This window comes from Halichoeres trimaculatus, unplaced genomic scaffold (genome assembly GCF_033239565.1).
Source record: "Halichoeres trimaculatus isolate MK-OKI-2021-1 unplaced genomic scaffold, fHalTri1.1 fHalTri1_scaffold_20, whole genome shotgun sequence".
NCBI classification, from domain to species: Eukaryota; Metazoa; Chordata; class Actinopteri; order Labriformes; family Labridae; genus Halichoeres; species Halichoeres trimaculatus.
Window position 1 is genome coordinate 490,059 of NW_027437198.1, and position 16,013 is coordinate 506,071.

Below are 16,013 nucleotides of genomic sequence, written 5' to 3' on the forward strand. Positions count from 1 at the left end.
TTCTGCCATTTAGACTTTTTTCCAACCAAACTTATGAACAAAGACTGAAATCAAATGACTTTAATGAAAAAAGAAAAGATTTTTGAACAAAAATAATAAATAAATAAATAAACACAATCATAATTTAAAATCATTAAACAAGAGATTTTTTTTTTTTTTTTGATATATTTTATCAGCAATATTTGCATCCCTTCTTGATCAAAGTGTGACTTGAACTCTTGTTCTTATTCATCTCCTCAACTGCAGCTTGTTGTGCAGCTTTTAGAAACATCACTGTGGCAGAGTGAGGGGTGGGCAGTGTGGAACAATTCATATCACATTTTTGTTTCTGCGAAACCATGATCATGACACAAACAGCTGTCTCCCTGTATCCAGGGCTTGACATCAACCCCCTGCCAACCCGCCAAATGCAGGTGAATTCCAGCTGTGGCAGCTAACACCGCTAACACGTTTACATGACCCAATATTTGGACACACAGGCATCTGCCAGGGGTCTTATTTGGGTATTTTAAAAGTGTGAGCTTAATCCAGTTAAGACAATTGGAATAAGATGTTTGCATAACTCCTATACAATCAGAATATTGTCCTTTTTCAAACCCCTGCAGGAATATGGTCTTCATGTACACAAAGTCATTGTTTCTAGACTCTCTCCAGATGTGGCTCGTGCCTTGGTAAATCACAGTTCAAAGACAGAGGAAGTCAGAGAGCTTTAAACATTCACTAACAGCCCAGCAACAGAGAAAAATTAGACATTCAAAGTTGATTAAATCATCTTTGATTTCAGAAATGACTATGAAGCAATCTGCACTGCACCCCTGTTCCTGCTCTCTGAAGTCACTGACGACTCCCAGACAGACACCGACTCACAGATTGGCTTTGCCTTAATCAAAATGGATTCTTTATAACAATCCGCCCCAGAACATCTTCCCGAGGATTAAGGCTCACAGCTTGCTCCGTCTGTGTCAGGCACCGCTTGAAAAACCTCACACAGGGGAGCAGGAGTGGCAAAATCCAGACACGGTCTCTGCCCCTTAACACTTCACCAATCACCAGTGAAATGCTTCAACCACAGGAAAATACCATCCAGAAAAAAAAGAATGATATTGAGCTCCAATCTGAGGAAAATATGTAAATGAGGTTAATTAAAAACTAAAATATAAATCAACACTGAATAAATTAGACACAGGAACTGGGTCGGTTAGAGATACAACCTCAGGTGATGAAGATGAAGTGCAAAGTTCTCTGAGTGTCCCTTCGAAGCAGGTTTTGGATGAAGTCCATTTTTACAGCAGAGGTAAACATGTTTACAGCCCCAGTCAATGAAATCAGTTTTTTGAATAACTTGTCAGGTGAATGAACAGTTACAGGAGTTTTGCATAAATGTTGATACAGGCTGAGTTGGACTGAGAATCACGACTGAACATTTAAAAAGAAACCATGAGTGATGTCACAGCTGTGGCCTATGATAAAGACATGTGTGTGTGTGGTTTTTTTTTACTGGGGGTCAGATCTGCAGAGAAAGCACAGGCTGCTCTGGCTGACTGCCCTGACTTTCTATATGCAGAGTACAAGCTGCTGCCATCTGGGCGCTGATACGCTCTGCCAAGGTGGAGGACAAACAGACTGAAGAACTCATTTGTCCCTGGTGCCAACGGCTTTCTAGATAGCATCACGTGACACTTGACCCCTTGAATATGTGTGAAACTTCATTATGCGTGTGTGCGTGTGCGCGCGCGTGTGTGTGTGTGTGTGTGTGTGTGTGTGTGTGTGTGTGTGTGTGTGTGTGTGTGCGTGTGTGCGTGCGCGCGTGTGTGTGTGTGTGTGTGTGTGTGTGTGTGTGTGTGTGTGTGTGTGTGCGTGTGCGTGTGTGTGTGTGTGTGTGCGTGTGCGTGTGCGTGTGTGTGTGTGTGTGTGTGTGTGTTCTTTTATTCATGGAATTCCCTGCTTCTATGAGGCACTTGAGCCTGACTGATGCCAACTATTTTTTAGAATCAAATCAGGATTTCTAGATTCTGTTTCAGCCATGGGGCGCCTGTTTCTGTCCCTACCAAGTCTCAGTTTCACTGTATCCTCAGGTCACACATCACCTCAGATCTTAATTTACCTCGTATTTTACTGTTATTCTACAGAAAAATGATTTTTGTTGTGATGGTGTTTTGTAACTGTGAGTGAGGGGGGAACACAGTGGATATGAGACCCTGCTGTACAGTGAGATGTTACACTGAGGGGGCACAGGCTGTCTGTGCTCCAATAAAACTAGTGCTCCTGTAGTCATAATTTAAAATTAACAAAAAAAAAAAAAAAACATTAAAAAAAACCTTGGTTTCTCATTTCTCAATTTAAATTTGTCCAACACACCATGAAAATCATTAGATAGATGGTCCATGCCATGTTAAACAAAGACAGCCCATCAGTGCCATGTGCAGCACAGGCATCTGGCCCATACCATGTAGTGCAAGGACAGCCAGTCCGCACCTGGTGCAGCACAAACAGTCTGTCCAGGCCATGTGCAGCAGAGCCATTCTGTCTAGTAGAGCACCGCAATGTGCAGCAGTGTTAGGTATCCACTCTGTTCTCTCCTCAGTCGCAGTCACAAAACTCCATCACAACAAAAATTACTTTGCTGTGAAATAAGGCTAAAATATTGGCGGCAGGGTTTCCTGTGTTTCACAGGGATATTGTTTTACCATACTGTTTCTAAACATAAGAGGATTTGATTGTTAAATTTCCTCATAAATTGACAGTAATATTTTACAGTGTAGGTTCAAAGGATGCCTGAATGACTGTGTCAGTTTGTTCCAGCTTGAGATGATGCTTTGTCAGGTCTGTCTGTGAGACACTTTTCTCATTGGAGAGGTTTCCAGTAACTGTAAGACTAAAAGAGCTCTTCAGTCTGAGACATCCAGTAAGAACACATCGCACGCTGATGTTGAGAGACAAAAACAACAAGGCTCCACGAGCAGCTTACCAACTGTGTGAAAGAATTGGCTGTCATGAAAGAGTCTCTCAAGCTGCAGAAAGGAGGAATGACACTGGTGGATTTAAGACTTCATATCAAATAAAGCATCAGTGTTTTGACAGCCATGAAGCCATCTGGTGGGAAATCAATGAGGAAGGCTGAGCAGTGTGTCTCATTGGTGCTTGTTAGCAATGTGGAGCTGACATGGCAGCAGGGAAAAAACACAGGAATCTTTTTTTGAGAATTAGTGGTTTCACTCAGTCCAAACACTCAGTCCAGGAGTCTCCCATCTCAGCCGGGACAGCAGGAAACCAGATCTGTGTGTGACAAATGGAACGTACACAGCTCCTTTAAATCACGCAGGAACAATTGAGAGAGTAAAAGGGTGAGTTGCCCTTTCATCCTGATGTCTGCTGAGAGTTAAAGGGCTTTTTCATCATTTTTCATTCATAATGATGCAACCAGCCTCAGAGGCAACAGGTTGCACGGAGAGAGACGGTTCCCCTCCCGTTTCTGACCAAACACACCGCTTTGAACAGTTTAGACCCAGTGGCATTCAGGATTACCTTGATTTTCTTGCATGTTTGTCATGCCTCTGTGTGAACGCCATGACTGAGAATGAGAATCGAGTGAAGGCCTCTGTGGTCCATTCTTTTAACATGCAGTCTGGCTTTCAAAGTATAATTCTGTATGATTGTTTTGTGCAGTGTACTTTTATCAATGTTAGCCACAGCGTTTATGGACCTCGATACTTCCACTAAGTGTGAGTGAACTGTAATTATTGTTTTGAAATTGAGTTTAACTTGCAGAATGTTTGATCTGATCCAAAGTCAGAGAATGACAAACGCTGGCATGGTAAGCCAGATTCAGTGAGCACAGACAGATACTTGCTCAGTAAGGACACTAGAGGCAGACTTTGCTCTACATATTTTACTTGTCCATCATTTTGATGGACAGGGTTGTAGCAGATATGTTATAATGAACAAATATCCCTCAATTAAAAATCCATAAAGCGACCTACCAGTTGCTAATTTTATCTTTTAGCATGTCATCACTGAAGTGACTCAAATACAACTTGAAACGTTGAGTATGCAGGGTAACTTTATTGCTTATTGGGCACACGGTCCCAAAGAGGAAACACAGTGGATATGAGACCTTGCTGTTCATTGACATGTTATACAGCACGGGCCAGCTGTCTGTGCTCCACATGGCAAGGCCTCATGTACTCAATGATTTTTACAGTGTGTTTAGTGTTTGTGCTAATACATGAGATGTGTTGGTGGGTTAGGACAGACATCACAGCAGGTCATTGTCATGGAGCATAAACAGCTGGTCTGTGCCATTTAGAGCACAGATAGTCTGCGCCCTCCATGCAACATCTTAGTCTATAGCAAGGTCTCATATCCACTGTGTTCCCACTTTTTTTCCCACTCACTTCATACTTCTCCTGACCTTTTTTTATAGTTCAGATTATATTATTGACACTTCATGTTGTATAAACTAAACTCAGTCAAAGCACAAGATGACTGGAGTAAGTTAAGTTGAATCAACAAATCATTTTTTACAGTGTGGCATTGTTGTTGTGATGGTGTTTTGTAACCATCAGTGAGGAGGGAACACAGTGGATATGCGACCCTGCTGTACACTGAGATGTTACACAGAGGGCACAGACTGTCTGTGTTCTGAATGACACAGACCAGTTGTTCATGCTCCATGACAATGACCTGTTGTCTTCTCTGTCCTAATCCTAACCCATCAACACATCTCATTTATTAGCAGAAACACTAAATGCACCTAAAAAAAATCATTGAGTACATGGGCCCATGCCCTGTGCGCAGCGAAGCACAGAGAGGTCATTTGTCTGTGCAGCAAAGCACAGACACTTCCCCTTTCAATGTACAGGAGTCTTATATGCACTGTGTTTTCTCCTCACTCATGATTACAAAACACCATCACAACAACAACAAACTTGATTCATGTGGATGTAGATTTTTAAGTTGAAACATATTTTGCTGTTGAGACGATGCCAACTTATTATCATGTGTTATCATAACTTCAGTAATCTTTTTCTCACTGACTTTAAATAATGTGTTAGAACAACACATGTGCAGAATCACTTTTTTACAGTGCATGTATTCAGTGCTGTTTTTATGTCAGTGTTTCACATTCAGTGGCTGTTAAAATTCAGATAATTATGTCTCTTATTTGTTTCGGTACCAGCCCAGAGCCTGTCTTTTTCAGGAGCTTCTGGAGTTGTGAAACAGCTTTCTATGAGGAATGATTGATTACAGGGGGCTAAGATTCACCATCATTCTTTATTTTCTGCATGTTACTTTAATCTGAAAGGGCTGATGAGATTCAGAGTCGAGGCGTTGAAGAGAATGTTGTGCTGCTAAAATACAGTTTTCATCAATTTGACACGAGTTGACTGACTGAACCATAATTTCAGACGTAGTAAAAAAATGTGAGGCTGTCATGATTTGAGAAATGAGCAAAAGAGAAAAACAAAGGTTTCAGTAGCAGGATGTGACATGTTTATTTCTGCCGAGCTGACCTATCACCGTGTTTTAGTGATTTACCGTACATAGCTTTGATTCAGAGGAATCTTCTTCCAGGCGTCTCCCCTCTGTTTTATGAAAGTGAAGCTGAAGCACTGGAGCATCGTTTAATACATCTATTGTTCTCGTGTTCCCACTCAGAGATAAATTGGAGAAACAAGAACATTTGGGGTTGATAATTTGATCCAGCGAATGTTGTGACAGCTCAGTGAGCAGCTCAGGAAAAAGGCCTGTGCTTGTTCACATGAGAAGCACTTGAGTCAGAGCGTTGTGAGATAAAGAAAGACAAACATTTCATGTTCAGCTCCCTGTCAGCAGGGTCTGAGCCTGCACAGAGGTCCTCATTAGATTCATGTCCAGAACCTGAACCACTCAGCCATCACAGCGCGCCTTGTCTTCAGTCCCATCTCCGCTGTTATTAACGCCAGCTGTCCTCTGCTCTTCCCCTTCGTCTTTCCATTTCAGAGTCTCTGCAGTCACATTTTTCCCTATCAATACATCAGACTTTGTTCATTAGTGTAGCTTTTCCTATTCCTCTCTTCTGACCCGCTCAGTCTCCTCCATTCCTCTCTTCTTTCCATACATCTAATTCCATCACATCCTCGGCAGAAAACAGTCTCTGACTTTGAAGATTTGCCTCCTGCAGAGTTGGTTTTCTAAGACCACACATCAAAAAGATTTAACCTGTTTGTACCTGGAGTGTGTTTGATTTGTTTCCTTCAATCTAGCGCAGAGAGCTCCAACATGAAGCTGCCAAATCTCCCCGCTGCGCGCCGACCTCGTCACCTGACGCAGTGTTACTAAAGAGGCTGAAATCCTGGGAGAGCTCAGAGTTCTGCTGCTCAAACGCAGAAACAGATGCTTTGTCGGCTGCTGCTTCAGATCGTATTATATTTCAGCTATTCATGTAAATCAAAAAGCGGCTGTGTCTTTATTTAGCTTTCCAGAGCTAATGATGTTTCAAACGCAGATTTCATTAGCCTTCCCTTCAGAGCTAAGCCTGCTTTCTATAATTATTATAGAATTATTCACACGTTGCTTTGATTTTAATCCAAGAACCCTTTAAACCAATGGATCTGAGCTCGCACCAGACACTCCAGTAAGTGTTTTGCACTTAAATATCTCGTTTTATCTTCAGTTCGGCTGACTTTTATTTTCTCTCAGGGCTGGAACAATTTCAGCGGTCTGCGTGGTGGAAAAACAAACCAATTTTCTTGTGATTTACTCACAATATCAGGGTCTGAGGTTTACTGAAATAGCACCACGTTGCAGATTTGTAAAAGTGAAAATACAAACGTGTCAGGCCTGTCCTTAAGAGAAGATGAAAACAACCGTACCTACAGATTTATTCTTTGAATGGAAGTCAGATCAGTCATTTCTGTTGCATTCCAGGAGTCAGGAAACAGAAGCACTCAGTGTCTTCAGTGGCAGGTTTGTGTCTCAGATTGTTAGCTGCTCTTCTACGCAGAAAACTGTTCTTAACAATAATCAAATTGTCAGATAAAAGCCAAGCTTTATTACTCTGGACTGCATCCTGCGCACGTTTACCTGCACGTACTGTTTTACCTGCAGACAGCGCAGCCTGATGAGACAGTCCAGCTGCAGACCTCCACTCTCAGCTGACTCTCCTGGAGGCTCCATTCCTCCATGTTCAGAGGGAAGTGACATCGAGGTATGAAGTAAAAAACTACAGCATTAAAGTTGCTTTCTAAGTGATGTTGGGTAGACACTTCTGGTTTTTCTGTGGTTTGATTACCTCAGGTATCCTGATTCCTCCATAGTGTTACACTGGAAAGTCCGAAACGGTTGATTCTTCAGAGCAGCCAGATCTGAACGTCCTTACAGCCCCAGCTATCTTAGCTTAGCTTAGCAGATGATAACTGTTTCCCAAGAAAACTCTGATTCAGGATTTGAGGTTTGAAGCTTGATTGAAGAACTGAACACACAAAGAAATGATCATTACTCTCTGACACCAGATTCTTATTCAACACATTCAACATGTTATACATCTCCTGATGGGCCAACAACCGTATAGAAAAATAGTGCTAGCTTGATGCTAACTTGTGAGGCAAATTGCATTTACATGCTAGCGATGAGTGTACATTGGTATAACTTTGGTTTCAAACCAAAATTTTAACTTTCATCACAGAAACAGATCACAGTTAGTCTCTGTAAACTATAGTAAAAACTCAAAATGTCAAAATACTGACAGGCAAATGTTTTTCAACAGGAAGAGAGAAGAAAAGATACGTAACCACTTTGAGACACTAAACGGCCTACTTCAGTCGATAACATGCCACAAAACTGCATCCGTGTTAGGTGACGTATGGTTTTTACTTTTTTTTGTTTGATCATGAAATTTTTCTTTCCACTTCACATCCTGACATCACTTCCTTCTGACAGCTGGGGGGGATCCCAGAGTGGAGCCTCCAAGAGAATCTGCTGAGAGTGGATGTCTGCAGCTGGATCCCTCTTGCTGATTTATGATTGGTCAATAAGAAATGGTAAAAAATGGTGTAGCTGTCTTGCCCAAGGACACTCGGCAGTGTGGTCAGCAGGACCTGGGATTGAATTGAGCAGAAACACCTAGGTCTTAAAACATACAGCTCATTTTGATTCATTTGAAGAAATGAAGCTAGCATGTTCCCCTGTTTAGGGGACTGACTCAACTTGACAAGTGAACACTGTTGGTTAAGAGACGTCAGTTTGTTTTGATCAGTCTGTGTGTGTGTGTGTGTGTGTGTGTGTGTGTGTGTGTGTGTGTGTGTGTGTGTGTGTGTGAGTGGGTGTCTGTGTGTAAACCTCAGCTAATCCTTTTCTCCTTTTTAAAATTGGCCAATACAGTGTAAAAACCATCAGGTGCGTGGTCTGTGCCATGTGAAGCACAGACAGCCTGTACCCTCAGTGCAACCTCCAAATGTAATGGTTAGAAAACACCATCACAGTGAACATACTGGCAGCAGGGTTATTTTACAGTGAAATTTCCTCAGTGCTGTTTTTAAACATAACAGGATTTACCCCTGAAACGTCCTAAATTTACAGGAACTTGTTAAAGTGTACATTAAACATGATCTGCAAAATCTTCCCTTGACTTTTCCTCTGACTGAGAGGTGACAATTCTTCCGTCCAGAAATATGAAGATGATTTTGGACGTATAATGCCCATAAAGAGTGTAAAACAGTATGCAAGCACATTTTGACAGCTGCAGGCTTGAAACACTATTTTTAGGCTGGTTGTTGTAGAAAGGCAACATCTAAAGGGTTAAAACTGAGGAAACTTGGGAAGAGTTTGTTGAGTCATAGAGTTTGAGTCCAGGCTGGATGAATCTTAAAATCTCTGTGTTAAAGAAACACAAAAGTGGAGCGAATGTTGCTGTAGTTGAGTGATGTGGAGAAATCGACAATCATTCAGTTGTTTTTAGACCTTAAATCCTCAGCCTCTTTTAAAACACCATGTTGCTTTTCTTCAAGGATTATGTTATGAATAGATTTCTGGCTGGTGAGTAATGGTTTAATTTCATACTACCCCGGCAGTGATATGCCACAATTAAACTGGGGCTGAGTGCTTTCTCTTCATTTATTATATCCAAACAGCAGTAATGAATATGTGAATACAGCAGTGTCATTTAATATGTATGATGAATACGGTTGGCGTGAGGCTACAGAGCATTAATGGTTTATGTGCTGCCTGCGGCGTTTGGAGGAGCTGACAACACCAGGCCACATGAGCAACAGGAAAAGCAGTTTTAATCCACACAAACAGAATCACTTTGTTTGTCACGCACTGAAAATACAGAGATCTGAGAGAGGCACAAGGACAACGCTCTGTGCTGAATGGAGAGAGCAGGCGAAGAAGACACAGTACACAACACAAGCAGCATCAGTCTGCAGATGTATTCATCCTGCTCAGACGATTATGGGCTTAGCATCAGCGGCTACATCCTCAGGTTCCTGAAGAGCTGATCTGAAGCCTGAATTAGGTTCTACGTCTGTATTATTATTAGTAGTAGTAGTGGTAGTAGTAGTGGTAGTATTATTATCGTGTTGAACCTAATAAAGGACAACCCCCTCTTTTCAAGACCAATCTTTAGAAAAAGACTCTGATAAACAAAAGTTAACTTTGTAACTATTTTTATTGTAATTTTGAGACAATCATTGGAACAACGGTCAGAGACAGCTTTCACCTTTGGCTTTAAGTCCAGTCACTAAGATCTGAGTTGAAATGTCAAGGGCCATGCCTTTGTCACGTTTCTCAGTAACTTACTCATACACACTCCTGTCTCTTGGAAACGGCTGCTTTAAGGACCATAATGAACTTTTTTCTACATTTCATATTTGCAGATGGTCTTTTTGGATGCCCAATCTTTGACCTAACACTTTGTAACTTCAAAACAAAAAAAACCTTATTATCTGAACATTGGCATCGTAACCCCTCCTCATTTGTCTGTTACCAACTGTTGGTCCACTTTGTTGTGAACAATCAGTGCTCCTCTCCATGTCTCATTTTCTGTCTCTGCGGCTCTGCTGTGATTGACAGGTCACCACAGCCACGGTGAGGTCGCTGGCGCCCTCTGCTGCTGCAGTTGTGTAGCAACCAACTGATTTAGCTACAGCTAACAGATGAAAAACACACCTGCTCTGGTTAGCATCATAATACAACTTCTCCTAACAGACTATTTATATCACAGTGAAGAAGTGAGGCAGAACTGTCCGCTTGTTCTGTAATTGGACATTGACTCAGTCATCTCGTTACAGCTTCCATACAGAATACTAAAAAATAAAAAGAGGCTTCAGGAGCTCGTCACACATGGCAGCACTTTACTCTTCTTCCATCCTGTCAGAAGACAAAGCTGCTGGAGTTTGAGAAGTGGGCCAATCCGAAGCTGCTGCTGCTGCTGCTGCTGGAGGCAACGGGGAATGCCTGTGTTAAAAATAAAACAAGGCTCATTACAGCAGTGTGAGAACAAGTGTCATGTAACATATGTTATTCTCTGGGAGAAATGATGATACTGATTACAGCAGCCCCTACGTGGCAACAGACCAACATATTGGTCTACAGTTCATCTCCAGCTGTTGCAGGAAAAACAGAAAGTACTGGAAAGGAAGGCAGCAACTGGTCTCCAACATGTTTTTGGGGTTTTTTTTCAGCAGGATCTCTATGTTTTTGGTGTTTTATTCTTGAATATCTACATTTTAAAACTCAAAATGTTTATCTTAAAGGCTGCATCAGTGGGCATTAATGAGAATTTTTCTGCCGAGTGAGCAGTTTTGTGAGATAACACAGCAGCAAACTCAAGAGCAAAGTGTAACTGAGCCTGATTCATTTATCTTTCTCCTCATTTACAGTTTTACTATTGATTTATCTGTGAGCATAAAACTCTTTTTCATTAAACAGTTTGTGTCTGATGCCTCCTCTCCGTGAATTTATGAAAGCTGTCCCATCCTTCCTTTTTTTTCATTGTTTTTAAACGCCCTTTATTACACTTTTTATTTCATTTCAAATCCATTCATCACTGCTCCAGGTTGTGAGAGATGAATGTTGAATTAAACACTCCTCCATACAGCTGCAAGCCTGTTAAAAAAACAGTTTACACATTATTTCATTTGTACTGACCAAGGTTCTAATGTATACTAGTGTTGATGATGATGATGATGATGATGATGATGATGATGATGATGATGATGATGAGGATGAGGATGATATTTGGGGAAAAGACGTGGTCAGTTACTGAAACTGATGAATGTTAATTGGTGCAACTAATGTTTCTGCAAAAAACATCTGATATTGTGTAAAAAATGTGTGTATGTTTATGACTTTAGCATTCCCCTACACTGTAAAAAATTCATTGTTATGAATGAATGATTCGAAATCAACTGACCCAAACATAGAGAGAAAACATTGACGTCCACAGCAGACTGATTCACTCAGAATGACGAAACCATATTATCAAGTTTAGAAATGAAAAATTTTTAATTTACTTTGAGATGTTTCTAAACAAAAAACGTATTTCATCAGTACACTTATTAAATGCTTGTCATGCTTTGGTGGTTACACCATTTACCACTGAGGCCCTGTTTATACGTCAACGTTTCACCCTAGATCGTAAAAAAATGCAGTGAAAAAATCTGTGTTTACATAGAAAAGCTTTTGGTAGATCTCCTCTGAAGTAGAGTTGGGCCGATCATCTGGTGTGTTGGTGGATGCTAAGAGCAGAAGTGCAGCAACAGATGCTCATTTAGTTAAAGACAGTCACAGATTCAGCAGATTGAGCAGAACAAGATCAACAGGGTAGATCACCACCATCCTAACAACCGGACTGTTGGACTGTTGGACTGTTGGACTTTTGGACTGTTGACCGTTAGACTGTTGGACTGTTGGACTGTTACAGTGTTGGACTATTGGACTCTTGGACTGTTGGACTGTTGGACTGTTAGACTGTTGGACTGTTGGACTGTTGGACTGTTGGACTGTTGAACTGATGGACTGTTGAACTGTTGGACTGTTGGACTGTTACAGTGTTGGACTATTGGACTGTTGGACTGTTGGACTGTTACAGTGTTGGACTATTGGACTGTTGGACTGTTGGACTGTTACAGTGTTGGACTGTTGGACTGTTGGACTGTTACAGTGTTGGACTATTGGACTGTTGGTCTGTTGGACTGTTAGACTGTTGGACTGTTAGACTGTTGACCTGTTGGACTGTTGGTCTGTTGGACTGTTGGTCTGTTGGACTGTTGGACTGTTAGACTGTTGAACTGTTGGACTGTTGGTCTGTTGGACTGTTGGTCTGTTGGACTGTTGGACTGTTGGACTGTTGGACTGTTGGTCTGTTGGACTGTTGGACTGTTGGACTGTTGGACTGTTAGACTGTTGGACTGTTGGACTGTTAGACTGTTGGACTGTTGGACTGTTAGACTGTTGGACTGTTGGACTGTTGGACTGTTAGACTGTTGGACTGTTAGACTGTTGGACTGTTGGACTGTTAGACTGTTAGACTGTTGGACTGTTGGACTGTTGGTCTGTTGGACTGTTAGACTGTTAGACTGTTGGACTGTTGGACTGTTAGACTGTTGGACTGTTAGACTGTTGGACTGTTGGACTGTTAGACTGTTAGACTGTTGGCCTGTTGGACTGTAGGTCTGTTGGACTGTTAGACTGTTGGACTGTTGGACTGTGAGACTGTTGGACTGTTGGACTGTTGGACTATTTGACTGTTGGACTGTTAGTATGTTGGAGGCCGAAACACAACATTGTTTTTGCATTTCACCCTAAAACCATTGTCAGGTAAATGGCCCCTGACTCTTTAAGCCCCTTTAGGCCCCTTTACTCTTTATCCTAACAACCGGACTGTTGGACTGTTGGACTGTTGGACTGTTGGACTGTTGGACTGTTGGACTGTTGACCGTTAGACTGTTGGACTGTTGGACTGTTACAGTGTTGGACTATTGGACTCTTGGACTGTTGGACTGTTGGACTGTTAGACTGTTGGACTGTTGGACTGTTGGACTATTGGACTGTTGGACTGTTGGACTGTTACAGTGTTGGACTATTGGACTGTTGGACTGTTGGACTGTTACAGTGTTGGACTGTTGGACTGTTGGACTGTTACAGTGTTGGAGTATTGGACTGTTGGTCTGTTGGACTGTTAGACTGTTGGACTGTTAGACTGTTGACCTGTTGGACTGTTGGTCTGTTGGACTGTTGGTCTGTTGGACTGTTGGACTGTTGGACTGTTGGACTGTTAGACTGTTGACCTGTTGGACTGTTGGTCTGTTGGACTGTTGGTCTGTTGGACTGTTGGACTGTTAGACTGTTGAACTGTTGGACTGTTGGTCTGTTGGACTGTTGGACTGTTGGACTGTTGGACTGTTGGTCTGTTGGACTGTTGGACTGTTGGACTGTTTGACTGTTAGACTGTTGGACTGTTAGACTGTTGGACTGTTGGACTGTTAGACTGTTGGACTGTTGGACTGTTAGACTGTTGGACTGTTAGACTGTTGGACTGTTGGACTGTAACAGTGTTGGACTATTGGACTGTTGGACTGTTACAGTGTTGGACTATTGGACTCTCAGACTGTTGGACTATTGGACTGTTGGTCTGTTGGACTGTTAGACTGTTGGACTGTTGGACTGTTAGACTGTTGGTCTGTTGGACTGTTGGTCTGTTTGACTGTTAGACTGTTGGACTGTTGGACTGTTGGACTGTTAGACTGTTGGCCTGTTAGACTGTTGGTCTGTTGGACTGTTAGACTGTTGGACTGTTGGACTGTTAGACTGTTGGACTGTTGGACTGTTGGTCTGTTGGACTGTTAGACTGTCGGCCTATTGGACTGTTGGTCTGTTGGACTGTTTGACTGTTGGCCTGTTGGACTGTTGGTCTGTTGGACTGTTAGACTGTTGGACTGTTGGACTGTTGGACTGTTAGACTGTTGGCCTGTTGGACTGTTGGTCTGTTGGACTGTTAGACTGTTGGACTGTTGGACTGTGAGACTGTTAGACTGTTGGACTGTTGGACTATTTGACTGTTGGACTGTTGGACTGTTAGACTGTTAGACTGTTGGACTGTTAGACTGTTGGCCTGTTGGACTGTTGGTCTGTTGGACTGTTAGACTGTTGGACTGTTGGACTGTTAGACTGTTGGCCTGTTGGACTGTAGGTCTGTTGGACTGTTAGACTGTTGGACTGTTGGACTGTGAGACTGTTGGACTGTTGGACTGTTGGACTATTTGACTGTTGGACTGTTAGTATGTTGGACTGTTGGACTGTTACAGTGTTGTACTATTGGACTATTGGACTGTTGGTCTGTTGGACTGTTAGACTGTTGGACTGTTGGACTGTTAGACTGTTGGCCTGTTGGACTGTTGTTCTGTTGGACTGTTAGACTGTTGGACTGTTGGACTGTTGGACTGTTAGACTGTTGGCCTGTTGGACTGTTGGTCTGTTGGACTGTTAGACTGTTGGACTGTTGGACTGTGAGACTGTTGGACTGTTGGACTGTTGGACTGTTGGACTATTTGACTGTTGGACTGTTAGACTGTTGGACTGTTGGACTGTTACAGTGTTATACTATTGGACTCTTGGACTGTTGGACTGTTGGACTGTTGGACTGTTAGACCGTTGGACTGTTAGACTGTTAGACTGTTGGACTGTTGGACTGTTGGACTGTTAGACTGTTGGACTGCTCCCACTCTGGAGGCCGTTTCAAAAAGTTTTATTTCAGGTCAGCTAAAATGTTGTTTCCATGTAAATCAGAGGCCGAAACACAACATTGTTTTTGCATTTCACCCTAAAACCATTGTCAGGTAAATGGCCCCTGACTCTTTAACTAGTTAAAATTGTTAGAAATGTCATAAAATACTATGAGACCAACGAAAATGAAATTTACACAAACTACAATCTGACATATTGGTTTAGCAAGGTTAAAGCAGCTTTTTGATAACAACCCAAGTTTTCACAAAGCCAATATTACACATGGGTATGGCACAGACTGTTGAAATATTTGGGGTCATGGAGCCACTGATGCCTGATACTGATGTCCTTTTGCAAACCAATTCACACTTATAATTTGAGACAAAATGTCAAAAAACCCTTTAGGTGGGCACGGTTCACACAGCATGTTTAAATACAGTCTCAGAAATCAGACTATGAGCTTAGTCAGAGCTAGATCGGACTATTATAATGCATGTAAACAGCTTAGTAAGACCAAAACTAGACAAAGCACAGCTTGATTGACACTCCTAGATGATGGGGTTACTACTGAGCTATGGTTAGATTCAGCAGAACTTGGAAATCCTCGGTGTCCAGCCTGAAGAGGAAGTAGATGACCATGATAAATATGGCCTCTGCACTCAGTCTATGGCTCCAACACATCAAACAAACACCCTGACACATGCTGACACGGAAAGTGTGAGTGGTTTTGGAAAGTATCCTGAGATATCATTTGTTTTGATCTGGTGTTGTATAAATAAAGATTGATTGATAGACTGATTGATGGACTGATTGATCGACCGAGCCATGACCATAGTCGCACTGGTGTGTGTATGTAAATGTACTGACAGCAAAACAGATTCTTATGTAAGTCTGCGTTAGACACGCTGAGAAATGAAAGTTCAGTGACTCTTGTGTTAGTGTTTTTATGTTTTCTCTCATTGTTCTCCTTTACTCTGATAATCCAGAGCATACCTCGCTGTAGGAGCCCCATATGTCGACGGAGCTATCAATCACAATGTCATATCCCTTCTTTTAGCATCAAATAAATAATTCAAACCGAGCTAAAAGGAAAATGAACACATGAATCAGTATGATGAAGTCTGAAGCCTCGTTCTAACCAAGCAGTTCAGGTCGGTTTGTCTGGAGCACGCGTTTTGTGCCATTTCCTTTGTCTGAAACCAGGACGGATGACTTATCGACCCATACTGTCCACCTTTTGATACCCCTGTGTTGGGGTGCCAGACTAAACGGATCCAGCCCCAGAGGGTGGAGCTACAACACTGCAA

At 42.1% G+C, this 16,013-nt stretch overlaps 1 protein-coding gene across 1 annotated transcript in view; it reads left to right on the plus strand.

Moving 5' to 3' along the window:
* Nucleotides 1-16,013, plus strand: part of LOC141810073 (carbonic anhydrase-related protein 10-like) — a 186,742-nt gene that overhangs the window by 134,217 nt on the left and 36,512 nt on the right. The gene's annotated exons all lie outside the window — the stretch shown is intronic.